This window comes from Lissotriton helveticus, chromosome 1_1 (assembly GCF_964261635.1).
Source record: "Lissotriton helveticus chromosome 1_1, aLisHel1.1, whole genome shotgun sequence".
In the NCBI taxonomy this organism is placed as follows: domain Eukaryota; kingdom Metazoa; phylum Chordata; class Amphibia; order Caudata; family Salamandridae; genus Lissotriton; species Lissotriton helveticus.
The window spans coordinates 532,450,532-532,477,581 of record NC_136057.1 but is presented as its reverse complement, the minus strand read 5'-3'; the positions used below and the strand labels follow the sequence as shown (position 1 = coordinate 532,477,581).

General features: G+C 44.0%; 1 protein-coding gene across 6 annotated transcripts in view; it reads right to left on the bottom strand.

Moving 5' to 3' along the window:
• Positions 1-27,050, bottom strand: part of CALD1 (caldesmon 1) — a 655,703-nt gene that overhangs the window by 477,160 nt on the left and 151,493 nt on the right. The window lies entirely within an intron of this gene.

Below are 27,050 nucleotides of genomic sequence, written 5' to 3'. Positions count from 1 at the left end.
TTCGACATTGTAGTACCAGGAGATCTGTGGACAGCATGCAAGGTTAGCGCTGAGTGGCCCACAATGGAGCCGGAGAGAGATGCTAAGACTAATGGGCCGTCCGAGATTGTGATGGCAAAATTCGAGAGAGTGATGACTTGGCTGAAAGAGAAAGTGCCAATGCAAGACATAGATTGGGTCAGAATAGACCGAACCAGACAGGAACCCAAAGAGACCGTCCACGAATATTACGAGAGATTGCTGAAGGCGTTTAAACAGTATAGCGGCCTGGATGTAATGGATCCAAAAGACATAGGGCAATTCGTGTCCAAGTTCGTCCTGGGACTGAGACCGGATATTAGCTTAATGATTCAGCAACACTCGATTTGTTGGCAAAGTAAACCCCTAGACGAAATACTGAGGTATGCCAGGTACTGCTGTGATGAGATAGACTCCAAGGCTAAGAAACTAAAAGAAAAGTTGATGGTGATACAGATGCAGGCAGCAGGAAAGGGGGGACAGCAGCAACAGCAGCAAGGAATGGGTACAGGAGGAAAGAAGCAGTACAGTCAGAACAAGGGCAATGAGGAGAGTTCCACCTTTAGACCCAGATTAGACATAGCTGCCTTGAAGAAAACGACTAGGTGCCACCAGTGTAACGAGGTGGGGCATTGGAAACGCGAGTGTCCCTACAATGTAGAGATAGGAGAGCAAGAGATAGAGGAGGAAGAGGTCCAGAGCGCGCCTACAAGAGGGGTGACGCCATACCAGGGAAAGGTGCTCAAAGGGGGGGGGGCTCCTCCCCGAGCCCAGTTCCCGCAACCTCCTCGAGTAGGGACTATGGGTAAGACCTATAGACAGATGCCCCTGTTTGTAGAAGGAGAAGAGTGCTATTATGTGGACCCATTAACCGGACAGAGAGTGGAAAGAGAAGACTGCACCCTCGGGGCAGCCTTGGAGGTGGACCAGAGGGGACCCTATGTCGAAGCAGAAGTAGCAGGGTGCCCCACGACATTTCTGGTGGACACAGGAGCCACTAGGTCCACGATCAGATCAGCTGCAGTTCCAGACCTGCCCATGTCTGGAGAGACCATACAAGTGGTGGGGGTCGCAAACAGGAGAATAACCAGCCAATTGACAGAACCGGTACAGGTGAAAATAGGGAAGTACAGCGATGAGCACCAGTTTGTGGTTTGCGATTCAAGTCCTGTGTGTCTGCTAGGCAGAGACCTGTTGTGTAAATTGAATTGTACAATATACTGTACACCTCAGGGAGTGGAGGTATTGACCAATGATGATGACGCAGACTTCAAAGTTGCAAACTCAAGAATATGCGTGGAGCTGTACCCTACTTTGACAGTAGATGAGCTCCCCTGGGACTTGAGAGAGACAGTGGCACCAGAAGTATGGGATTTCACTGGGGAAGAGATAGGATTGGTCAAAGGGGTGGACCCAGTGAAAATTGTAGTGAAACCGCATGCTGAGTTCCCAAGAACACCCCAATATAAATTGACTCCAGAAACGATTGCAGGCATAAAACCCGTGATCGAGTCCATGATTAAACAGGGAATACTGAAAGAAATCGTGGGTAGTCCATGCAACTCCCCGATTATGGGTCTGCAGAAACCAAATGGGAAATTTCGGATAGTACAGGACCTTCGAAAGATTAATAACATAGTCGTTTCGTGTTGTCCAGTGGTACCGAATCCATCAGTGATACTGTTTCAGATTCCATTCCAAGCTGAGTGGTTCACTGTGATTGATCTTTGTCAGGCTTTCTTTTCGATCCCTCTGGACGAAGAAAGCCATTTTCTTTTCGCATTTAAGCTGGAAGGTCGCGTCCTAACATGGTGTCGTATTCCTCAGGGGTATACAGAGAGCCCATCGATCTTTAACCAGCTTTTGAAGAAAAATCTTGAAAGTCTAGTGCTGCCCCAGAAGTCAGTTCTGGTCCAGTACATAGACGACCTCCTCGTGGCGTCAGAAACAGAAGAAGCTTGCAGGGAGGACTCCATCGCTTTGTTAAATCACCTAGCTGCCAATGGGCACAAGGTGTCCCCGGGAAAATTGCAGTACTGCCTGACAGAAGTGCAGTACTTGGGACACAGAATAGAGAAAGGCAAGCGAAAGGTTTCACCAGACAGGATAGAGGCGATCATGAAAATGAATGCGCCTAAGACACAGAGAGAGGTCAGGATGTTCCTAGGGATGGTGGGTTATTGCCGACAGTGGATCGCGAACTTTTCACTGAAAGCAAAGCCCTTGCAAAAACTGACGCATAAGGAGGTGAGCGATCCGGTACCATGGGACAAAGACTGTTTGATGGCATTCTTACAGCTGAGAGAGGACCTGTGTCGTGCTCCGGCATTGGGAATGCCTGATTACAATAAACCATTTTTTCTTTACTGTTGTGAGAGAGAAGGTTGCGCGTTGTCTGTGTTAGTCCAAATCCATGGGAATGCCCGTAGACCAGTTGCTTATTTCTCGGCTACTTTAGACCCAGTAGCCGCAGCGTTGCCCGGATGTCTCAAATCCGTTGCTGCAACGGGTGTCAGCATTGAGAGATGTGAAAATATCGTCATGGGGCACCCGTTAGAGGTGTGCGTGCCCCATTCTGTTGAACTGTTGATGACCAGGACCAAAACACAGCATCTGACCAACAGCAGGCTCACACGCTATGAGCAAGTTATTCTTGCTGCGGAGAATGTGACCCTCAAGAGATGCTCTGTTTTGAACCCTGCCACCTTGATGCCACTCCCAAATGATATTGAGGATGATGATGAATGTACAGACCATGACTGCCTCGATGTGACTGAACTATGCACCAAACCCAGACCCGACATCGTAGATGAGCCACTGACCGACCCAGATGAAATTTTCTTTGTCGATGGCTCATGTGTAAGAGACGAAGTTGGGCAGTTGAGAGCAGCTTACGCTGTTTGTACAATTACTGGAGTTGTGGAAGCTGGGTGCCTGGAAGGAGTACACTCCGCTCAGGTAGCCGAGATTATTGCCTTGACACGTGCTTGCTTGGCAAGCAATCAAATTCGAGTCACCATATACACCGACAGCCAATATGGTTATGGGGTGGTTCATGATTACGGGCAGTTATGGTCTCAAAGAGGGTTCATGACCTCTTCAGGCTCTCCCATTCGCAATGGAGAGTTTGTGCGCCTGTTGTTAGAGGCGTTGCAATGTCCAGCAGGTATCGCAGTTGTAAAGTGCACCGCACATACCAGAAATGAGGACTTCGTTTCGAAAGGCAATAGATATGCTGACGAAGTCGCGCGGTATTGCGCAGAACAAGGGTACTCTTTCACAGAGGTGGAAGTGGGTGGAATAAATGTAAGGACTGAATTAGCCATGATATTGGAAACTGTTGATACTTGGGACGAACTGGCAAACATGCAAGAAAATGCTCCTGATTTTGAAAAAGAAACATGGGAAAAGGCAGGATGTGTAGTGGGTGAGTCCCATTTTTGGGTCTCAGCAGACGGCAGAGCAGTGTTGCCCAATGAGATGGTGAGCCCAATGGCCAGACACATACATGGTCCCGTACACCTAGGGAGAGACGCTATGCTGAGAGTGTTTAGACAGACTTGGTACAATCCTAAGTTTAGAATAGCAGCAGAAGCAGTGTGCCAGCGTTGTGTGACCTGTCAGCAGCTGAACGTAGGGAAAAGAACACCAGTTGCACTGAGTCACATAGGAAGGTCTGGAGGTCCATTCAATCGAATGCAGATAGATTTCATTGAAATGCCGAGGTGCAACCGCCTCCGCTATGTCCTGGTGGTTGTTTGTGTATTCTCCAGATGGGTTGAGGCATACCCTACACGTAGGTGCGACACCCTCACAGTGGCTAAGTTACTGCTTAGGGAACTCATTCCGCGCTTCGGGGTGCCGGCCTCTTTGGAATCAGATAGGGGAACGCATTTCAACAGCGAGCTTGTGAAGATGATTTGTGCAGCTCTGAATATCGATCAGAAGTTGCATTGTAGTTACCGACCAGAAGCCTCAGGAATTGTGGAGCAGATCAATGGCACGATCAAAGCCCGAATTGCAAAGGTGTGCTCCTCAACGACCCTGAGTTGGCCTGACGCCCTGCCATTGGTCCTCATGAGCCTTCGTAGTACCCCAGACAGAAGAACGGGGTTGTCACCACATGAGGTGCTAATGGGGAGAGCAATGAGGCTGCCATCTGTCCCAACTACTGCACTGTTAAATATCACAGATGATATGATCCTGGACTATTGTAAGGGGCTGTCTGACGCCATTCATTCTGTGTCCCTTCAGGTGCAGGCTGCCGAGGTTCCATCGTGCCAGGGCCCGTGCCATGACCTGTATCCTGGGGACTGGGTCCTGGTGAAAAAACATGTGAGAAGAAGCTGCCTGGATGTTCGTTGGCGTGGGCCCTTCCAGATCATCTTGATTGCGAATACGGCTGTGAAGGTGGGAGGCCTGCCCAATTGGATCCACGCGTCACATACGCGAAGGGTTCCAGCACCTCGGGAAGAAACAGCTCCTCTCTCGGATAGACGTCCAGCAGAGGACCGAGAAGCCATAGAGGGGGCTAGTCAAGCTGAAGAGGTGCCAGCGGAAGCAGGGAACGAGTCTGACCAAGCTGAGGACGGTCAGTACAACAGCGAAACAGACGACGCTACAGAAGGAGAAAGTAGCTGGGAGTACGAGTCAGACACTGACAGGTCTGACAGAGAGCGAGAACAGACAAGAAGGAGAAGGAGTAGAAGGGCACGTGGAGAAGCTAATTGGCCGCAAAGAAGGAGCTCTAGCCTGAGGTCAACTCCAGAGATAACCCTTCCTCCGATATCAGAAGACTCAGACCCGGAAGAAGGTGCTCAGGGCGCTGAAGCACCAGACCGAAGAAGGTCAAGAAGAGTGCGTGTGCCTAACAGAAGATACTCCACACCTGAGTGGACATATCTGGCGACAAATGTCTTTGAAACAGGAGACAGGGAGGATTCGAGCGGTGGTGGTGTCCAGTTCTGAGCCCATCGTCACCGTGGAAATACGACTGTTGGTACCCGGAGTCGAACAAGAAGGGTCACTAACATTCATGCTCCCCAGACCTCCCCGCCTCAGCAAGTTAAAACATATGTTTCTTTCAGAATTGCAATTCCCCGACTTTGGTACAACGATAACAGCCCATGAAGAGCACAATCTTCGTTTGGAAATACTGAACTTTGCTATCGAAGCTGCAGGCACAAACCTGATAGTAGATGCTTAAAGGACTTTGTAAATAAAGCAAGCAGAAAAAGAAGATTACCTAGCGCCCAGGAAGCAGAGAATATTAGGGAACTTCCCTTGAGTTGATGGAGAAGGGCTAGGGTTGTCTTTATTGAACTGTTAAAGGACTTTTGCGAAAAAGGTTGTCAGCTTCCAGTTGTGTGGATTCTAAAGACAAAAGGATTAAAAAGAGACTGTAAAGGAACGAGAAGAAAGGAACTTTGTGCCAAGATAAGAGAGAGCCATATTGTCTGACGAAATGGAAGCCGGCACCCAGAACCGCAGAGCTAAATGTATAATAGGTACACTAATAGTAGGAGTGATAATATTAATAGCTTTAGTGGTAACAATTTCTTATGTAAAGGGACATGAGGAAGAGGCGAAGGTAACTGATGTGAAATCTGTAGAAACGCTTACACCCACTGTTGCTGGTGAGAAAAGGGAAAACACTCAAGAGAAAGCGTTATTAGCTGCAGAAGCCCGCAGGTTACACGTAGATGAGTCCCAAGGAGACTTTAGGTCAAATGCTTATGCTAAACTCTTATATGAATACGTGGATGCCATGGAGGTTAAGGACTGTTACGTCTGCATGCAGTTGCCGGCGTCTGTAGATGAAGGCATTAGATATCATCACCTCCCGCTGACATATGGCATTACATGTAGCTTATTGCTTAGTATATTTTATGAGAGAGATAGTTTTGAATACTATTTCTCCAACTATGATTCAGTGTTGCCAGAAGTCCCAAATTATAAGCAGATGAACAAATGGGACTACTGGAAGAGTGAAGACAGATTGGCCAAGTTCTTCATTCCTTGGATTACCTTAGATACTTCACATGCCCGTAGAAATAACCTGACATGCAAGGTGTCAGAAGTCGAGAAGAAGTTCATAGGGCAGGTGGATGATCGTTACAGGAGACAAAAGATTTTGAAAAAATCAGGACAATGGAAAACAGATTGGACCGAGGAAGAGAAGGCACACAAGAGAAAGGGTAGTAGTGGTCCAATAGCTTTAGATAAGACGCAGAGAGGAAAGCTATGTCTTCACCGAGCCAAAACGTATTATGAAAATGTATACGTGGGAGAAGTCGACTGTGAACATGCTTTCAATATAGAGTACTATACTAAGGATTTCCTGAAGGGAATGCAAGTGATTCCAAATGTGTATTTTGTATGTGGAAGAAATGCCTACGTGAGACTACCTGACAACTGGTATGGATCATGTTACCTAGCAATTGTCTTCCCCAAAATATATCATGCACAAGACTTAGTGATCATCGAGGGCAAGACATCATCGAGGGGAAGGAGAGATATAGGAGATGCAGAAATGGTTGGAGATGTCTTTGGAGCTATGTTCCCTCTTTTGGGACTAATCCTTAATGATGTTAAAATTAGACGACTGGCAACAGTCGTCGACAGGTTGTCTGCCAGCACTGCTCAGTCCTTAATGCTGGTAGAAGGAGAGATGCAATCGATAAGGGCTATGGTTCTTCAGAACCGTCTTGCGTTAGATGTCCTACTAGCAAAAGAGGGCGGAGTCTGTAAGGCTTTGAAGGTCCAGGAATGTTGTACTTACATTCCAGACAATTCGAAGCCCCTTGAGAAAGTTATTAGGAACATAACTGATATTCACAAGGAGATCGAAGACTTGAGTAGAGAAAATGTCTGGGAAAAGGTGGGCCACGGAATGAGTGAAGTTGGAGGGTGGATCTCCACCTTAGGCAAAAGCTTTGTGTGGTATATACTAAAACCTATCATCATAATATTGATCTGTGGGATCATATTGTGGGGATTGGTGAGGGTATTCAAATGGTACAGAGCAAGAAGGTCAGAAAGGGCCCAAAGAGAGCAGCTGCAGAGATTGGCTGCCATACAAGATAATCAGTACAGGAGTCTGAGGGCTCTGGAAGCGCAGAGACAAGTTATGCCAGCAATAACTGCAGTTTAAATGTTAGTGATGACCCCGAGAGGTCATCAAAGGGGGGAACTGAGAGAGCGCAAACTGACCTAAATGTATGAGTACATCACACTTACCTGTAGTAAGCACAAATCATGAGGAGAAATGCCATGAGTGCTAGTAGTATCTGCAATTATATTCTGAATGTATAGCTAATGTAGAGATTTAAGTAGAAGTGGAACTAATACAGAAATGTTTGACACTATATGATTTTATTAGATGTGATTATTCCTGAATCCATGTCGTGTAGCTGCTAAAATGTAAGATGGCATGTGGTTAAACGCAGAATGTGGTAGGCCTCAGGGCCAGAGCTAGAAGGGAAGGGGAAGGTGTTTCTTTTCACGACATAGATTGAACTAATGTTTTGGTCATTGCATTAATGGGCCATGATTTATAGATGTGTTTACTGAATAATAGAATAAGAGTATTAACATGCTTTAATCAATGAAGAAGTTGAATGCTATAATCATTATGAGAAATGCTGTAGGCCTGAAATGTTTTAACATTGATTTACACGTACATGTCTGGGCCGAGAAATGTTGCGAAACCTTTTTGGAAGTCTATGAGAGTTGGGATCTTGGCTGCAGATGTCTGTCTGCAAGAGAAAGGGAGGATCCGATTATAAATAATATGAATAGAGGTCTGTTCAGTAGACGGCCCAGACATGGAGGAGGGTTCTGGAATGTTTAAGGGGTATCAGCGGGCCGGAGAAGAGTCTGAGAAGCAAGGTCAACTCCAACGTATGAGGCCCAATACAAAGCAGCATGGAAAAAGCCAGAAGCTACACCACGTGAGGGGCGTCTCATGAGGGGCGTCTCAAATGTTGTTGACTGTTTTGTATTAGGGACAGCACCCCTGGGTGGAGTTAGAGCAGATGCCTGAGGACCCTTTAGAGAGCGGATGGGTAGGCAGAGAGGGGTCATGACTGGAGAACTATAGGTTTTCACCAAGAGACTTAGAGTGAGTGACTTCCCTTGGGGGTCATTCACTGCTGACACCTTTGTTAGGTTGGGATTTGGTTAAGTAGGGATACCATCTAGAGCAGGGTAGGGACAGCCTAACCTGTGTGTTTTCCTCCAACTTAAATGAAGGAGAGATATGCGTCAATGCTGATAGCTTTATTATTCTTAGAACTTGTGTTAGTAATTTCCGTTGCTCGTCTGAGGGCTTTCAGAGAGCACATGTATGTAGTTGGACCTGTGTATCTCGTGAATCTCATTCTGAGATGTCTGTATTTGCAGCTTATCCTATCCTTACAATAAACTTTTGAAAGCTAGAAGTTGTTTGTGATCTTTTGGAGCGGGGTCCTTTATTGGGTGAACTAACTTGGGGAGAGAGGCACTTTCTTCCTTCAATGACAGGCAACAAAGGTTCAGTCGACCAGATCGGGGTTTAGATCAATAGTGATAAGGTATCGATCAAAATCTCACCCTTCCATTAGTAACAGTATTTTTTTCTGTAAGGCATTCGCTATATCATTGGTTACCTTCATGTAGGTCAAAGTTCCACACATATGCGATGAACCCATTGCAGAAGCTGCACCCTCCGCAACCCTTTGTCTCCAAACATTTTGAAAGACCCAATTTGCCCCTACTGTCATTGATAACGTGTGTGGCCGTAGCCCTAATATGTAAGAATAAAGTCACTATTAATGTAAGTAGGGTCAGCTGCTTCACTGCTGGTCAGATTCAAAGTCCATCCTGGCAGGAAATCCCATTACCATATGCAACCTTTGATTCCAAAGCCAATAACTGTATCTCTGCCTGCCTCCATCCTCCGCTGCTGGCGTCACCATTGTTGGTCTCACTCTAGGATTGAATTGCGAATTTTCAACAAGCATTGACAAAGCCATTACATTTCACATAAAAATGGCTTTGACAATTCTTGACAGTACCTGCGAAAATACATGGGGGTCATCATTGGAATGAATTTTTCTAAAAGCTAAAGATACATCATAGGTGGTCACCATACATGCACATCGTAAACTCAGATACCCTTTTCTGCAAGGTCACCCATGAGACATGCAAGTTGCATATGACTCATTTGCTAAGCCTACTGTCTATCATTCTTATTAACAATGCTGTTTCGATAACACCATGGTTGCAGTACCTGCACAGTCTGTGTCTGTGTCTCTGTCCAAAACAGCAAGCTACCCCTCTTGGAAGGCTGTACCTGAATAGTAGATCACATCGTCCTTACGATAAGACAGAGGTTTGCCACATGTTTCTAGTATATATCATTAAACAAATAAAGATTTTCACAAATACTGCAAAATCAAGTGGAAATGGTTTATAGACCTTTCTCCCAATCTATTTATGAGAAACCAGTAACCTTAAACTGGATTTTGTCTCGGATAATCATACATAATGTGACTCTGAGGGGTTGGGAAAAAGTCAGTGGAACCTGGCAAAACCAGGAACACGAGGCCACTTACTGCAGAGTTACGTCTTGTCTTTACGGTCATGTTCCAGATTAAAGTTGGTAAAGCTATACCTAAAACCTCACTTGGTGTTTAGTACTTGGTTGGCAATGAGTCCTTAGTTATATTGGTGCATTACTTTCCATATCAGTTTGCACCCATACTGAGTACCTCATTTGTATTGTTTTCCTCCCTCTTTGTTCCATCGGCTCCTCACTTAGTCCTCCCTTGCATTGACCTGTTCTTTTTCTTCCACCCTGTTGTAGTTGCTACTTGGTGGCATGGGGCTTGTGCTGTATTCTTGGTCAAATCTTGGTTCATCAAACTAGCTGCCAAAACAAGTAAGCTCTGTAGGATTCTTCGTATATTATTAGTTCAACCTGCTGACATTACATACCCACCTTCTGTCCTCTGCCTTCCAGCTGATTCGGAACTACTTACCCATGACAACATCAAGAGTGGTGTCATCCCTTGAGTCAAATGGTTACATGATGGAGAGTTAGCTCTGGTGTGGTGTTTCTTACTCACTCCATTTTCCTGGTTTCAACCTAGATCTCTACTGCTGGCAGCACATTCCTCTCTGCTTACCAGTTCAGGTATTGGGGGACGGTAGAGGGGGTTCAGTGAGGATACAATGCTGGCACCTGACAAACGCTCAAGAAGACAAACTCGAAGATGCAACAGCTGCACAGGTCATTCAATGATTAAATTCCTATTTTTTTTAAAAATGTATTGAGCACAAGCTCCTCCTGTATATTCCTTTCTGTACCTAGGGGGTCATTATGATTGCGGATTTTCCGCTTACTCCGGGCCGGCGGAAGCCACCGCCGGCCCGGAGTATGCGGGAAATCCGCCGAGGAGGCCTGAAAGACCCACCGCCAAATCAGGATGGCTGGTGGGTCTCACAATCTGTCTGCCGCTTTTCCGCCGCGGTCGGAAGCCGACCACGGCGGAAAAGCACTAACATGGCAGGCGGTGTCTATCAGACACCGCCAGCCATATTAGGATGTAGGGAAAGTCATGCTTTTCCACGGCGGCTTTTCCGCCGTGGAAGAGCATACGGACAATCACTTTGGGGACCCGTTGCGGGCCCCCTGGGTGAAGGTTGCATGGGTGGTGCACATGGGGGGTACCTGCCTTTGCGTGCACGAAGCGGCAGGCACCGCGCGGTGCCTGCCGCTTTGTGCATGCAAATGCACAGCTTTCGGTTTTTTTCATTGCGACGGGTGCTGCTTCAAGCAGCACCCGCCGCAATGTAAAACATACAGGATGTGACCGCCAGGGTGGCGGTCACATCCTAATTGCCATGGAGGGACCGCCGCTGCCCATGCGGACGGTCCCTCCTACTCAGGGGTGGCGGACGGACGCAAGTCCGTCCGCCATCCTAATCGGCCCCATAGTTTCTTCTGTGGCTATTCGAAAGATGCATACCTTTAGCTGCAGGACCACAGAGTTAAGTTGTCCAGGTCTTCACAAAACATAAAAACCTGACATTTACTAGCATGAATTATTGATACTTTTCACTATTGGATTCTTATCATAAATTTGTAGAGTCAATGCAGTTAGAAATGGGATTCCTGGTTGGCTGAGGTATGCCCCCAAGCCACGCAGGAATCACCACTCTAGTCAGGGAAAGCTAGATACACAATATGATAACCTGTGCTCCCCTGTCTGGTGGTTTGGCTCAGAGCTGTGAGACTTATCTACAAAGGTAATATGTAAAGTATTTGTGCAAAACACACACACACTCAGTAACTATGAATACACTACAAAAAGACTCCATACATGTTTAGAGAAAAGAGAATATTTATCTGAGCAACATAAGACCAAAACCACAAAAATCCAATTAGTAGGAGTCAAGATATTAATTTTTAAAGATTAAATCAAAAATAGTGCTTAAAAGTCTCTAGCTGTCAAAAGGCTACATGAGGTAGTAAGGAACCAGTGCAAGTCTAAAGTTCAGGCCAAACACAATCGAGGGCAGGCCGGCTACAGGACTCAGACAGGTCCCACTAACAAATTACCTTGGATGGAGCAAAGTGGCTACGTCGAAGTCTCGAGGCGAGGAGTCGAGATGGTGCCACATCATTGTCAATCGATGGATGATGCGAGCATCGACACAGATAAATTGATGGAAGCTGCAGTGTTGAACCCCTTTGCGATGTAGGAGCTGCGTTGATATCAAGCCACGCTGTCGGTTGGCATCCAGCTACTCTGGCTGTAGAACCACAGTCTTTGAGCGGCTGCTGCTTTGGCAGTCCCAATAAGCGAAAAATCACCACTGCATTTTTGTCGATATGGAAGAAGCTGCAAGAACCCAATTCTGAGGCCAATTAATTGGAGAGGGCACCACAGGCAAGGTTCAGACTCACAAAAGGCAGAGTCCAGCAGCATCAGTAGAATTGCAGGAAGTCTTTTGTGTCCCTTAGGCTTCAGAAAACAGGATGCAAGCCTGCAAACCCTTGGAGATCACTTGGAGGGGAAGCAGAGTCCTTCCATCAGAGTCAAGGAAGAAACAGGCAGCAGGGAAACAAGCAGAAAAGCAGGCATTCTTTCCAGAAAAGAAGTACTGTTGAGTCCTTTAAGCAGCACAGCAGTCCTTCTATTTTATTTTTATTTATTTTCCATTTCTTGTAGAGTGCATGGCTACCCAGGTGGGCTTCCCAGTGCTGACAGATATCATAAGAGGAACAGTGATGTGCTAAATATACAAACAAGTGGGTTTTTAATTGCTTTCTAAAGCTCAGCAGATAATAATTGGCCCTAAGATGGATGGGGAGAGAGTTCCAGAGCTTAGAGACCCGATACAAAAATAATCGGCTTCCACTTTTTGCACTCGTAATTCTGGGAATGTCCAGAAGAAAGTGGTTGTTTGATCTCAGATTTTGTGCATTGCTATACTGGATGATTAGATGGTTCAGGATATGTGGACCTGAGTACTTTACCTTGTGTGCAATGCGGAGAGCTTAGAAATCAATTATTTTCCTTACTGGCAACCAGTGGAGGCTGGCCAAGACCATACAGGTAGACTGAGATTTAGGAAGGCTCAGCAAAACGCAGGCTGAGACATTTTGAATAGTCTGCAGTCTCTTGTACATAGGCAGGGCTGCCTAGGTAAAGAGAATTAACATAATCCAACAGTGAGAGAATGAGACCATGTACAAGTGTTCTTCGGGTTTCCACAGGAAGCCATTTAATTGTCTTCCTCAAGGCTCTTAACAGGCCAAAGCAAGTCCCTGCAACTTTCTTGGCCTGGGGGACCATAGTGAGACATTCATCCAAAAGAACTCCCAAGCTCTTGACTTCCAGTGTGGGAGATGGGCGGTCCTACAATGCATGAAGGCAAAATGAGGTGGTCCCACAGAGAAGGACTGTTCCCGACCAACGTGCCTTCTTCTCCCCGTTTAATTTGAGGCTGCTAGAGATCATCCATTTGTTGACTTGCTCAAGGCAACTAGATAGTTTCACTGTGGTTTGACTCGTATTTGATGCCATGGAGACGCCAATCTGGGTGTCGTCAGCGTAGGACACCATAGCAAAACCAAATGAGCAGAGAACATCAGCTAAGGGGTGTACATATATGCTAAAAAGAGTGGGGCTCAGGGAGGAAGAAGAAGAATGAGTGCAGCTGACCCTCCTTGGTCAAGGGGTTTCTTCAGAACTTCTGTGGCTTCAGCAGCAGAGCCATTTCAGCTCTGTACCCAGGTCTTGAGCCAGTTTGAGTCTGATGCAGGAGATTATATGTGTGCAGAAAATCGGTCAGGTATTTGACAATGGTTCAGTTCAAGATCCAGAAGTGTCTGACTTCAGAGGGTCAGAGCCCCAGGACTTATAACTGAAAGTGCCTTTGATGTAGAGGGTCACTTTAAAACAACTCTCTGAAGTGCACAAGATCCCTTTCAACCCAGTCCAGTCTGCCAGGCTAATCCTTGGTAGCAGATCACTGGTTTGTATGTTGACAGAGAGCGGTGTATAATGTGCAAAAGATAATGGGATGCACACCAATATTTCCTCCATGTTAATCAGGCTTATCCGAGAATACGTACAAAATGGATATGTGCCTTGTCCCAAGTGGCACATGGATACTAAGCAATGTTTAGTGGGGCAACATTTTGCCCCAACCCAGTTGCACAGCTCATTGTGAATATACACGTATATCTGGTATCATCTGATATTATATACAAACAGCACTGTTTGTGCCAGTCTACCATAGAGTTTAATTTTAGCGTTTAGCTGGTGGTGGTGGTAGGCACCGGCATCTATCTTCAGAGTGTGGGGTATTTGCAGATAATTCCTCCACCACAGCAAAGCTGAGGAAAGAAGTTGTGGGAAATCAAGCACATGTCCTAATGGTGGTGTGCATCTTGTAGCATCCCTAAGGTACGAGAATAGACAGCCTCATCTACAACACTCGCCTACATGCACCAGACATGGAACCTCCAACTGATTGCACTTGACTCAATGCAAGCCATACATCTCGGGACTTGTACACTTAAAATAGCTCACTGACTGCCTGGGATACATGCCTTGGGTGCTTGTCACCCACCCAGCCTGCCCGAGCCTCCTTCCCTTGCAGCCTATGCCTTACAAAGTCTGTACACCCAGCAAGCTAGCATATATTTTGCCACATCCCTTCCCACCATTGCCCTTGTATCAAGGGTGGTGAAATCAATGACCTTGATATATATATATATACAAACACTAGTATGACTGCTGTGGGACTGTAAAAGATACTTGAATAGCAGCAGGAAACACTGATCCGCCAGCTGCCTCTATCATGGCACCATTCTAAAAAGAGCAGGACCATGTCCCAAAGCAGGTCACAAGTCTTCCATCTTTCAGAGGTGGGTAAATAACATTTAAAACTCATGGGAATATCCGGTGAGTGGCACCACTAGTGCAAGTGGGCACACCCAGTGGTGCAAGTGTGCAGCCCCTGCAGTATTCTCCGATCTTAAGAACAACGTTTGGCCACTAGCATGTTTTTTTTACATATTATGTAAGCACTAAAATCCAGGTGGGAGAACTCCAAAGAATCTGAAAATGGCTAAGGCGGATGATGTTTCTGAACCTGTTTTCTCTCAAAAACAATCAAGGAGTACTGTTGTTTGAAGAAATGGACGTGATGAACTCCTGAGCAATGCTGTATTGCATTTGTTTAGTAGTCAGTGTACTTTAAACTTTGTGATTGTTTGGCAAAAGGGCTTAGTAATGACTGGAAACTTTGTTTCTGCATTTTATCACGCAAATATTTGTGGTTCAGTCAAAACAAAACACACACAGGATGAAGGTCCTCTGATCAAATGGTCAGGGCTTTTATTCTCCTTATATTTGTAATGAGTTTTTGTGCACAATTCTCCTATAGATGCAATCTGAAATAGACCCATAACAAAAACCAGGGATGAGGCACAGCCAATTGAATTAAGGGTTTTAAAGCTTTTCCAAAAGGGACCATTGGTATAGGATTCAGATCTCTAAAGGAAGTAAGGTCGAAAGTTTGGCAGTCAATGCAGTGAAACTATTTCAGCCCATTTTATTTCTATATAAAAGAGGAAACAGCCACCACCCTGCAAGGATCCACCAAACCTTCAGGGAGCCCCCATTCAGCCCAATGCCAAGGTGTGCTATATAGGAGACTCACAAGCACCTAGTCACATTCTGTAGGGGGGCCCCATCATTTTGCGTTATGCCGCTGCCCATACTAAGGATAGAACGTCTTTCCTTCTCTGAGGGACAGGGACCCTCCATTGTGTGGGCCTTGCATGGACAGGGTGGTTGATCACAGAATAAAATAAGCAATTCACGGTGCATGTGAAAATTGTGACAGTTCATGTCTGCACCAGGGACAGAGATCAGTGAAAGACAGAGCGGTGAATATGTATTTTTATTACCAGTGGACCACGCCATATTCTGAAGAGGTGAAAGGAATACTCCTGCAGGAAGGTACAGGGTGTAAATGCCTCCAGCTGTATGGATGTATCTGGAGGGTTTCTAGGATCATCACACCTCCCTCCCTCCACTTGCTCAAAACATGTCTCTGTGATAGGTGTAGGCTAAATGCAAAGATGTTAACTGATTTGCATGGGCCCACAGCCCCATCCCATGGCAGTGAGGAATAGTGGCCTTTAGATCTTGCTCGTACACTCTGTATCACTCAATGGGTTCACAAGTGTCTTTGGACACCTTTTGTAAAATCAAAGTGCCACAGTGATGGAAAAAGTATGCACAAACCCCCAATTCACCTGTGTGAGCTAAGCCAATGAATAGACCAACAGAATATAACAGGATATCTTCCTCTACATGTTAAGAACATGCAGAGTTGTGTCCATAAAGAGCTATGTTCAACAAGTTACCAGCTTTCCTATGGTTCACATTCACCTGAGCACCATAGGACTTTTGATCCTTCATCCTGATGTTCATGTACCTAAGGTTGGTCACTGGTTGCTTCCCTTCCAGACTTCATGTCTTCTTCTTCTAGTGGACCTCCCACTGCCAGGGTTTCACTATATGCTATTACTGCAACGCACGACACCCTAAATGTATTTATCCATTATTCCTTAAGAAATTTGGGAAAACTATGACCCCACACTATCTTGCGTAAAGTAAGCCTTTGGCTTAGTTACACAAGGTTTGGCCTTCCCAACCCTGGATGCCTGAACTTGGCTCAGTGCACTGACACTATAGCATGAAGGTCCAGGTTGTTGTAGCCACACACAACCTCGCTCAAAATACTTACTGATATAGTGTTGGTGCTTTATGGGTTACTAACAGTATGTTAAAAAGGGTTCAGGCGCAGCGGCAATTTAAACCCAATTTTGTTCTTTAGAATAACACACACACGTACTGTACTAAGAGAAGTCACTTTATTCGTAAAGGTGTTTACTTCAACAGTCTCATCAAAACAGCACTGATGCATATCACTAACTCGGAAACAGTATGAACATTTCTAACATTATTGGAATGTCATTGGGCAACCTAACACCTTAAAGACTACTTTTATGCACTATACTATTAGTTCATGGATTAGATTGACTTGCATCTAGAGTTTCTTGGAAATCAGCGCGCTGTATACTTGTTCACAGGAAAAAGCTGTATTTATCAGAAGGCTGGGAGAGAGTGTTCCCTTGAAAGGAATGGACCCATCCGTGGGGCTCAGCTCATCTCCTCTCCTCTCATAATGGGCTCGCTATCAGCTCTTAGCATAGGAATGGGTTCTGCAGCAGCACAACAGTCTCCCTCAGGATCTCTGGCAGACCTTGAATGGTAATCTGGGATGAAGGGCCTCTTTGCCTCAGTGACCACTTCCTTGAGTTTGTATAGGATTGGCCATAGACCTTCACCTTACATGGGAAATTTTGGGTAATTTCCCTTAAATTCCAGACATAACCTGTATGCATCAGTATGTTAGACTAAAGAAGAACCTGTATAAATCAGTATGACAAAAGTAGATCATTTGAGACTATATTGTTAATGTTATATTTGCTGTCTGACCGTAAAATATAGATAAGAGTGAACTTGTCCCCGAATGATCCTGCATTAGTTGTTTTGTCATGGACGTTCTCTGGATGATTTGACACTTTCACAGGTTCTTAGAAAGATTAGTGCAGACAGATGATATTTAGGTCAAAAGTAGGCAGGCCAATGTTCGAGTGAAAAATGGAGTCTAGGCCTAGAGAAAATAGAGTCTGACCTTTAGGCCCCTTTGTCTACCCTTCAACTATACAATTAGCCATGTGGTTAGCATTATAAACATCCACCATAAATCAATCAAAAATAAAAATCTAAGTCAAAAATCAAAGAATGGAGTCCAAGTTTAGTTTTCCCCTTACCAAATACAAGGCGAATTATTGCATTTACTTGTGTTGTAGCCATTGAAATAAGTACAGTGATTCAAACCGCCTTACGATACCGGCATCAGATTTGATTTTGACATCTAACCAAATCTCATCCATCTAGTGAAGGGTGAGTAGCCTCCCCTCTCTCATGTGACCCATTCTATTGTTCTTCACTAGGAGAGATGATGCGAGATCTGTGGATGTCTGCAGATCTGCAAGAAGTGTGTAAAAAACACCTTTCTGCGATAGAGCTGACAAAACAAAATACCACAGAATACCCTTAGTTACACTACATATTGCCATTAAGACCCTCATTCTAACCCAACGTAAGGTGATTTCATTTCGAAGTCATTACAATATGTCCCAATTGAATAGAGAACTACTGGACCAATTTCTACAGATAATTCCCCACCTCTGGACGTTTTCCAGAGATAAAATTCATTATGTATGACCTGGAGAATGTGTCCACAGAAACACAAAATTATGCAAGTCATAATATCAGATACAGATTTACCGCATAACTGAGAATTCAAGATATGGCCAGTAACAAGAGTTTCTGACCGATTCAGGAATTCCAAAGCACGCCTAATGAATGTATACATGCCAGACTATGATGACCTCCAGTCCACGCTGTCTGAGGAACTATCCGAGGCACGCTTCATTCTTGCTACTAAGAAAGAACATGGCCACATAGCACATTGGAGAGTCTGTGACATAAGTTTCAGTCTTAGTTTCAGTTGGTAAGACAGCTCTGCTGTTGAGTGCTGGCTGCAGAGCAATGAATAAGACACAAAGGTTAACGGTCCTGAGTGCAGGCAGGATTGTCTCAGTCTCATTATTCCTAGGTTTACCAAATGAGTTTCAATGAGGCAAGAACTTATTTCCTATCGTTGCTCTTCCATTCCTTCATCTTTTCTTTCCCGCCTCTTCTGATCCCCACAGGGATTCAAGTAGCCTAATGGTACGTCAGGGTTACCCCACCACCCAACTTCGATGTCCCCAAATTCCATATGTGATCACTCTCTTGTTCTCCTCTTCCTCGGCTGCTTTGAAGGACCTTGGCAGCAGCATTAGGTGCTATCTGGCAATGTACAGGACATGTCTTGAATGCTAAATTTACATTCAAGTAGCCAGTCCTTTAGTTATAGTTTGAAGGTGGCATTGAATCAAATAATAAAAGAAACATGGCGAATGGGCAGTGCAATCTAAAGTTATTCCTTGGAAGCCTGTGTTTTTCTTAACAAGGAAATCAACTAAGAAACGTTTCATATTATATAAAAATGAGAATAGGTAAACGCAAGGAATTTGTTTTTCAAGTAGGATATGTTGCATTTATAATCAAATAAAGCGAGTTTAATTCAATGCAGGGCTCGCATTCACTGATGTCATCAGATGTGTATGTTCTTAGTTAAGGTCATCTTGGCTTCAGAGGTTCTAGTGTATAATGTCTGAGAACAAAAGCGAATACTATACTTCTTGCCGTAGGTCAACTGAAATATAGTTCAACAAAACCTCATGAGATAGTATTAAAAAGGAGAGGCTAATATGAATGTAAATATAGTTTAGACTGAGAATCACTAAAAAGAAGATGAAAAAAACACCAAAGCTACGACTAAACAGCTAGGAATATCATTTCAATTCATGTCTGAAAAACGGTAAAGGATAAATACATTTTGATAATATCATACTGTTACAACATCAGGCACATGGTATTACTTTCCTTTCTGTGTACAGTGACTGAACAACCATAATTTATACATGTGTTTCTCTGTTTCATTTATGGCAATTACGTGGATACGGCTTAGGGTCCTGCATAAATGCACCTAACAGTGGGAGTGCAGACATATAACTATGGTGTGGACAACAAGGTTCTGGTGGTAAGAGTGGGAAATGGGGGCGTCTGCAGAGGACAACTCAAGCCAATGGAAAGAGGCAGCAGGCCTTAATTAGAGTTTGGCATGTGTAATACTCCATTAAGTATACGTTGTGTAGGCTATAGTGCGCTTATAATATAGTGGAAGGGACAGCTGCATGTTTGTGATGGAGTATCCCAGCTGCAAACTCTCACTGTCCCAAGTGTGTGCTCTGGAATGCTCGCAAGGTGTACTCTGGGAGACAGAAAGTGGCAGAGGTTCCTTTAGCACGGTATTACTATATTCAAAGTGCTACCTCAATTTATGGCTTTTTGACCATACATGTCGCAATTACTCTTACTGCAGAGAAAGGAGTTGTCTAGTTGGCTGTAGAGTATTGACTTTCTTTTGCCAGTAGATTAAATATAGCACTCAGTATGTTGAGTTTTAGTCTCTTCTACACTTGTACCCAGCAACAACAAAGGTCATGCCCATGGCCGAGCTCCTGCGCTGGGAACATTAGGATGTAGTTTTGGGAGGTTCTTCCAAAGGATATTTCCATTTTTTCTCAGGAGGGGCATGAGCTCAGACATGGTCTTGAGTCACTGGTGAAAGATGTTGAGAAATAGAGTGCTAATTTATGCAGATTTTGTGGAAATATCACTGCTGAATCTGCATGATCATATGTGGCTTTGAAGTTATTTTGAGTAAAGACCATCTTTGCCCTACAGCTGGGCTGGGCTCTGAAACAGGCTCTGAATGAGGCGGAAGAGCTCCCCTCTTTCTTTCTCTGAGAAAAGCTCCTTATGGATTATCTGTAGGTGACTTTAAAAATCAATGAATGCTAGAGATGGGCTTGTAACTGGCGAAACACTCATTAGGCAAGGGTAGCTAGTCTTCCTTTTGGTACAAGAGGATTACAATAGTGTGGCATAGAGCCAGATGGTACAGAGGCCATGACACTTACTGCTGTCCAAGGCAGCTTCTAACTCATCCAGAGTGACCTGTGTATACAAGGATACACCGTAAGAAATAATGGGGCCGGAGGTGCACTATGTCCCCATTGTAGGGTGGCTGGTCTGGCTAGCAGACAAGGAACTCTATCAGAGAGTGAGATGTTCATGGTGAAATCCATGCTGTGATTCCACAGGCAAAATAAAGTGTGTGGAATTGCCATTGAACTGCACTATCATGTTGCATCTTTTCAATTAGACAATGCTTCAAGGAATTCTGTTGTGCATTTGTTCCCTTGAGTTACTTTAAGGAAAGTAGCATGTTCTGATAGCCTACAGAAGGGGATTGGAACAGTGGCACAAACAGAGCTGAGCTTTTTGGTACTTTGGAAAAAACAGTGAACAGGCACTACAGAGACTTAACACAATGGCTCTGTAGTAAAATAAAATACATGCATGCACTGATTCATCAATCACTTGTGTGTCCCATGGTATTAGCATGATATGTTTAAGCTAAATTATTTGTTTATTTCAGTGTTGCATTTCTAGCAATGCCTGGTGATTTCTAATTTAGAGCAGAGAAAGTTATTTTTATGTATACTAGCTTCCCGTCAGCTAAAAGAAGAGCTGGCTGCTAACATTCTGACTCCATCAGCCAGCAGGTCTTGCTGACTTTTTACTCCCAATTACTTTCCTTTTCAATAAACACTGTTCTTATACTCTGTCAGCAAAGTCTGCTCGATTAGCCTTTCTCTCTAAATACTCCAGGGAGTTTATGGAGCCACTGCAGCATAATTACCTGCATCTCGGATTTCTTGCCATAAAGCCATATTAACTCTGGATCAACAATGAGCGATCAGTCAGCGAGCCTTCAACATTTTCCTGAAAAAAGTTAGCGGGGTTGCATTTTGCAAAGTCATTTGAATGGGCAACTCAAAATTGTGTCCAATTAAGCACACTCCCTGTAACAACTGAAACTTGCTTCTACATCTTAGTTTAAGGAATAATCCTCTTCTATATTGTATTAGACTGTTTTTATAAATGGCTTATGCATGGGTTTTAATCATCTAGTTTTAAAATCATAATACTTGACTTTTGCTTGTATGCTGTATTATAGATGATCCCGTTTGTAAATGACTAAGTAATTATAAAATAAAGACGATACGATAAGAATAATAATGGTTGATAAAGAAATGTAGTTGCGTAAAATTTAATGTGCTTTGGGGTATAGGAATTCCGTAGGCCAGAGCCACAGACATCCCACACCAAACCCCTATAGTGAGTGGTGTATTCCAGTCTTCCTGAAAGGGAGGTAATCCTAAATAATACTCCAATAAATGGGTTCAAAATCAAAAGATGCAGTGCACCAGTTTCTATCATCCATCCAGTGCATTTCGCAACACTTCGATCCTTCACAAACTACAATCAGCCAGCATATGTTTCGAGGTGAAAACATCTTTTTCAAGGCAACATAATATGTAGGTGTTATATGAGTAAGATTTAGCCGATCTGCTTTCTCCTCAATAGTAATAATGAAAACATGTTGGGTATCAGGAATTCCAGCCGCATTGCCCAGTAAGGGCTCGGTAAACTGGGTTGACTATTTGGAATTTGTAAGGAATCTAAGGTTGCCTTCCTTTAAGAAGATTGACGTTATTGTGCGACTCATTATTTAAAAGCAACATGATTTTAATATATAATAGGGATTTGGAGATATTCATGAGGCCCAATAGACTTGATTCACCCAAAATAAGCCAATATTTGCTGATATTCTACTTCAAATCCTCAAGCATTCCCCATCATGAGTTTCCTTTGCTTGGAAACACTTTTCTAAGAATTGATGCAACTGTTTACATCTTATCGCATTAAGCCATTCTAATTTATAGGTTACGTTCCAGGCGTTTGAGCCGAAGAATGGACATTTATACAGTGTTAATATGTCACACTTATTATACTCAGGAACAATAATCTTCAAGGACTATTGCGACCTCCCTATAATATCAATATAATCAGAGCATCCCACGCTCATTTAACTGAAATATAAATGTGAAAACGATGAGTGTACTGTACACGATTTTCTTTAAAAGACAGGCGCATTCAGAAATTTAGAGAACTACCGTATTTTCCGGCGTATAAGACGACTTTTTAACCCCTTAAAATGTTCTGGAAAGTCGGGGGTCGTCTTATACGCCGGGTACAAAATTTAAAGTGTGTTTTCAGGCGTTTTTTACATAGCGCGGACTTTACCCGAAGGTGTCAGAGCGCTTTACAGTAGAAACAGTATTGATACAAGAGGAACAATTACAAATGAACAAATTACAAAAGCAAACGTTAAGTTACATGGATCAAAAGTGACAATAGTGAGCAACCAAAATACATGAGGTAGCAATCGGTACATTCCTGGAGAAAAAAGTGATAAGTGTGCAGGTTACAAAAGCGTACAAAGTACGAGCCAACTATGCAGGACTGCGTTGGACTGCGCTGGAAGTGGGGGTAGTCTTATACGGCGAGTATAGCACGAAACCTACATTTTATCAAGCAAAGTAGGGGGTCGTCTTATACGCCGGGTCGTCTTATACGCCGGAAAATACGGTAGTTGCCTTGGAGGTGTAAACAAATCTGGAAATAAAAATGAACTAACAACTCAAAAGCCAAACTCAAGTCAGGTATCTGGGGTGACAGCTCCACCACTGGACATATCTACACAGTCGCAGGAAAAATGAAAAGCCTTAGTTTTTTTTTTTTTTTGCAGAGTTTTATATAGCGCGAACTAGACCCGAACTGAATCAGGTATCAGAGCGCTTTACATAGCACCAGTTACGTTACATGAGGACACGCATTCATTTTAGGCACGGGGAGATTAAGTGATTTGCCCAGAATCACAGGAGGTTTTTGGCGTCGTTACCGAGACTCGAAACCAGGTCCGAGGTCGAGCGCCCTAGCCGTTAGGCCAACCCCTCTCCCCTAGTTAACGAAACTGCTGAAGGGTCAAGGCAATTCATTGTGTTTTGAATGTTGTAATCAACTCTGTAGTATCAATCTGATAAGTAGGTCTTTGAGATCACACAAAATGTTCAAAGAAACTGAAAGTGCTCCTTTTACATACATCCAAAAAGCCGCGCCGCATAAAAATGCTGTTTTCCCAAATAAAGAGTTTTTCTCTAGGAAACTTTACAATATATATTTAGTATCCCTGGAACAATATCTATGATCAATTTAATAGAATTTCAGATATTTGTGTAGTTTTTTTTAATGTTAATATTTTGGGTTTTCAAACTAATGACAAACAAAATAAACATCACAGGCATAGTTATGCAACTAATCCACGACCAATAGCCACATATCTTTATTAACATCATCAGAACGATCCTTGGAGTCCAAAATTGTCCTACCAATACTCCATATCTTGCAGTGTTTATAGGGGTAGCCCCGTGCTGCATACACTACTGCTCTTCCATATTCCATATTCGTAAACCTATCCATAGCCCTGTGCCATGAATGAAAGTCCGAGGTGGCGACTGAGGTCCAATTCCTATTATGTACTGCTTAGGAAACAGAGTCTCTAGACCTACAAGATATCTTTCAGATTCCTTCCCACCTAAATCCTTCAACAATCCCTGGAGTGTTATGTAGGGTGAACAGTCCACTGGTCTACCCTGCACCTCGGGCAAAACTCCCATTATCTTGGACCAGTAACGATACACAACAGGGCACAACCACACCACATGGCGAAAATCTACACTCTCAGCCCCGCGGTGAGAACAAGCGGACAAGGCGATCTGCCTTCCAAAGCTGCCATGGGGTTAGGTACGTAGTGTGTAGAAAATTAACCTCGATCAGACAAAGCCGATAACATATGTTCAGTTCCCTCTGGGCCGTGAGTGCCTCCCTTCTATCCCTATCTTCTAGAGTACCCACCCAGGATTCCCATTGGCCACATAGGGATGAGAGCAGACTCAGGGAATTGGTAACTAAAGACCAATATATCTGGGAGACTCCTCCTTGGCCCAGGGGACCCCTAAGTACCTTGCATCCATGGTACTAAATTTGTGAACTTATTCAAGAGAAGACCGATTGGGACAGACAGGCATGTTGGTGCTATAGGTATACTTGAAAAACTGAGAGCAATGCTGCTGGGACTCTTCCTGCAACTACAGAAAGGACTGAATATGCGTTCCCTGCCATACATCATCCAAAGGGGAAAGACCGATCAGGTCCCACCTCCCCAACCCCACCAAGCTGGCCACCAATCACCATGGGAAAGCATTTGAGGATCAAGATGGTTTCTCCCCATGAGCCTCTAGTGTAACCGGCATGATAGGCCTTTTCCTTTATATAGGGCCAGGAATGGGCACTGGGTGCCAAGGAGCGTCTGTTGCAATAAGAGCACATTGGGAGTGTTGCATTTAGGAAGCCCCAGCAGCAAGCTCTGCTTATGTGGTTGTTCAGACGGTTGACATTCCATGTCATTATTTTAAGTGCCATTGGACCATGAGTGGGTTATATGGGTAATGGCGACTCTCTCGCAATCAAATTCGGGAGTGTGGACTGTCAGGACCACAGCCCGCCTGAAGCACAAACAAACACATGGTCAAATGGGCCAAACCACCCCAGCCAACCACCCAGCATCCCCCACTGGAAGGTGGGGGTGTTGGGTGCTACAACGGAATCGCACAGGACAAGAACATTTATCGTTTATTGGATTCACACAGCATCGGGCATCCAGTCCTCCATTCAGAATTTGGGATCTACTAGACCAATGCAACAAATAATTCAGAACCATGGAAAGGCTATTATGGCTCACTGAGCACAAGGATATATTTAAGGTATTTGTATATGCTCAATTTTTGCGAGAGGTGAAAATGGAATACTGCACCAATTTAAAGAACATTGGCTTTCAATGTGAATCAGTCTTTTTGTATGCTAATAAGTAATGACTGCATGGAGGTAGAAAGGGGTAGAACATGCTTCAATGGCATATTGTTGAGAAGCCACTTTGGAAATGCTATTTTACTAGGTTTTATGGTGAAATGGGACAGATGGAATACGCCTACCTTTTCCAACATTTAATTATAACATTTAATATATGCTCCCTAAAAAGTGATTAGAACCTTTATGTGATTTTGCTGAACTAACTCCTGCTACATTAAACCTCATATAAAGCACCAAGGACCATATTGCACAGAGAGCTTTGAGGGTGCAACAGCTGTGTGTGCCCTCTTTCTGTTCCTCCAGTTTGCACTTTAGTGTTGAAGAAGATGCTGCAAACACTTTTACAGCCCTTTCTACAATACAGATAATACACGCATGACATGTGCCAGCACCAGCTCTGGGGATGTACCACTATTTCCATGGCGGTGTGGTGCCATGCAAATGACGGAATCTTTTGCCACCGCTTTTGTACTGTATTACAGATGTGTGCACAGAGGCAAATAAGCTGTCAGCAGGTGCACTGACTGAGCCTCACAAAGGGGTGAAGCACAGTTACTGTGTCTCCCAAGGAAGCTCCTTAGAAGGGCCCGCCAGGAGCCCCCCTGCAAGCAGGGTCAGTTCATCACTGTACCTGCCTTCAGTCAATCTGTGTCCTCCTTGTCATTGAAGGTCGTTTGGTGGCTGCATAGTGAAAGATAGACCGGCTGCCTCACACAGCAAGCCTGCCTTTCTTTAATGCTCTGTCCCCAGGACACTCTCTAATTTGCGGGTGGCTGGTGGCAACGTATTAACTGTAATAGGATGCAACCAGAGCATCCATTTAAAAATGCACCTGTCCCGTATTGCAAAATCATATTAGATTGATTTCAATGTTCATCCTCCTCATAATCCTAGATGGGTTACCACAAGCAAGAGGAACTGTGAGACAACATTTGTATTAAATAATCTAGAAAGGTTTCAATCCTAATCCTGAAATTAATTTACCAGACAGCCTAAACCTGTCTGTTATGGAGTTCACACAAGCTTATTCTTGTTCTCTTTGCATTTTACCTTTATTTTTCTCCTTTTTCAGCTAATACAGATCCTTAATATACATTTTATTCTATATTGTGATGAGGCCCCGGCTGAATATCAAGGATTAGAAGCATTGGGTTCATCTTCATGTCCCATAAATCTCTTGAGGCCTTGAGATAGTGGATGAGTGAAAATTCGGTGATCATGCTCAGAGGAGACGGTTGACCCCCTTGGAATTCCCATCTCTAGACGATTTTGATGGGGGGGGGGGGTCATTGTTCCACCCACTTACAGACCATGAGGAATCTGGTAACTCTGCTAGATTCAGACCTTCCACTCCAGTATCAATTTGCTTTTATACTCAAAAATACTAATTTTCCTTTCTACGATTTTACAGAGTTTTTTCCTTTTTTCATCCTCCCACAGAAACATGGTTACTAATGAGTTTGTCTCGTCACACATCTATTTTGGTATTTCGGTATAACAAAAAAACACCTAGCAAACATCAACCTATTCAAAATGTGATGACCAGGACAATTCAGATCTTAGCGCCCCAAACCTATGCCAGTGTATCTGCTTCCCAGTCATTAAAAGAGAGAACACTTCGAATCTGCTTATATATATTTTTTTTAAATACGATGCAGGACTTTCTGAGGAAATAAATATAAAAAAATCTAAATCTAAGAGAACTAGCCATTCTTGTTTCAGGGATCTTTAAACCATCCCATAATTCACATTTTAGAAATAGGGCTTTCAGAGCATAAAGTCCCTTTTGTTCAATGTCCTGCTACAACCTCTGAGAGAAGGGAGGCAACGTGTTACTTCAGTAAACAACTTAAGTCATGATAGTTGACTAATTGTGCT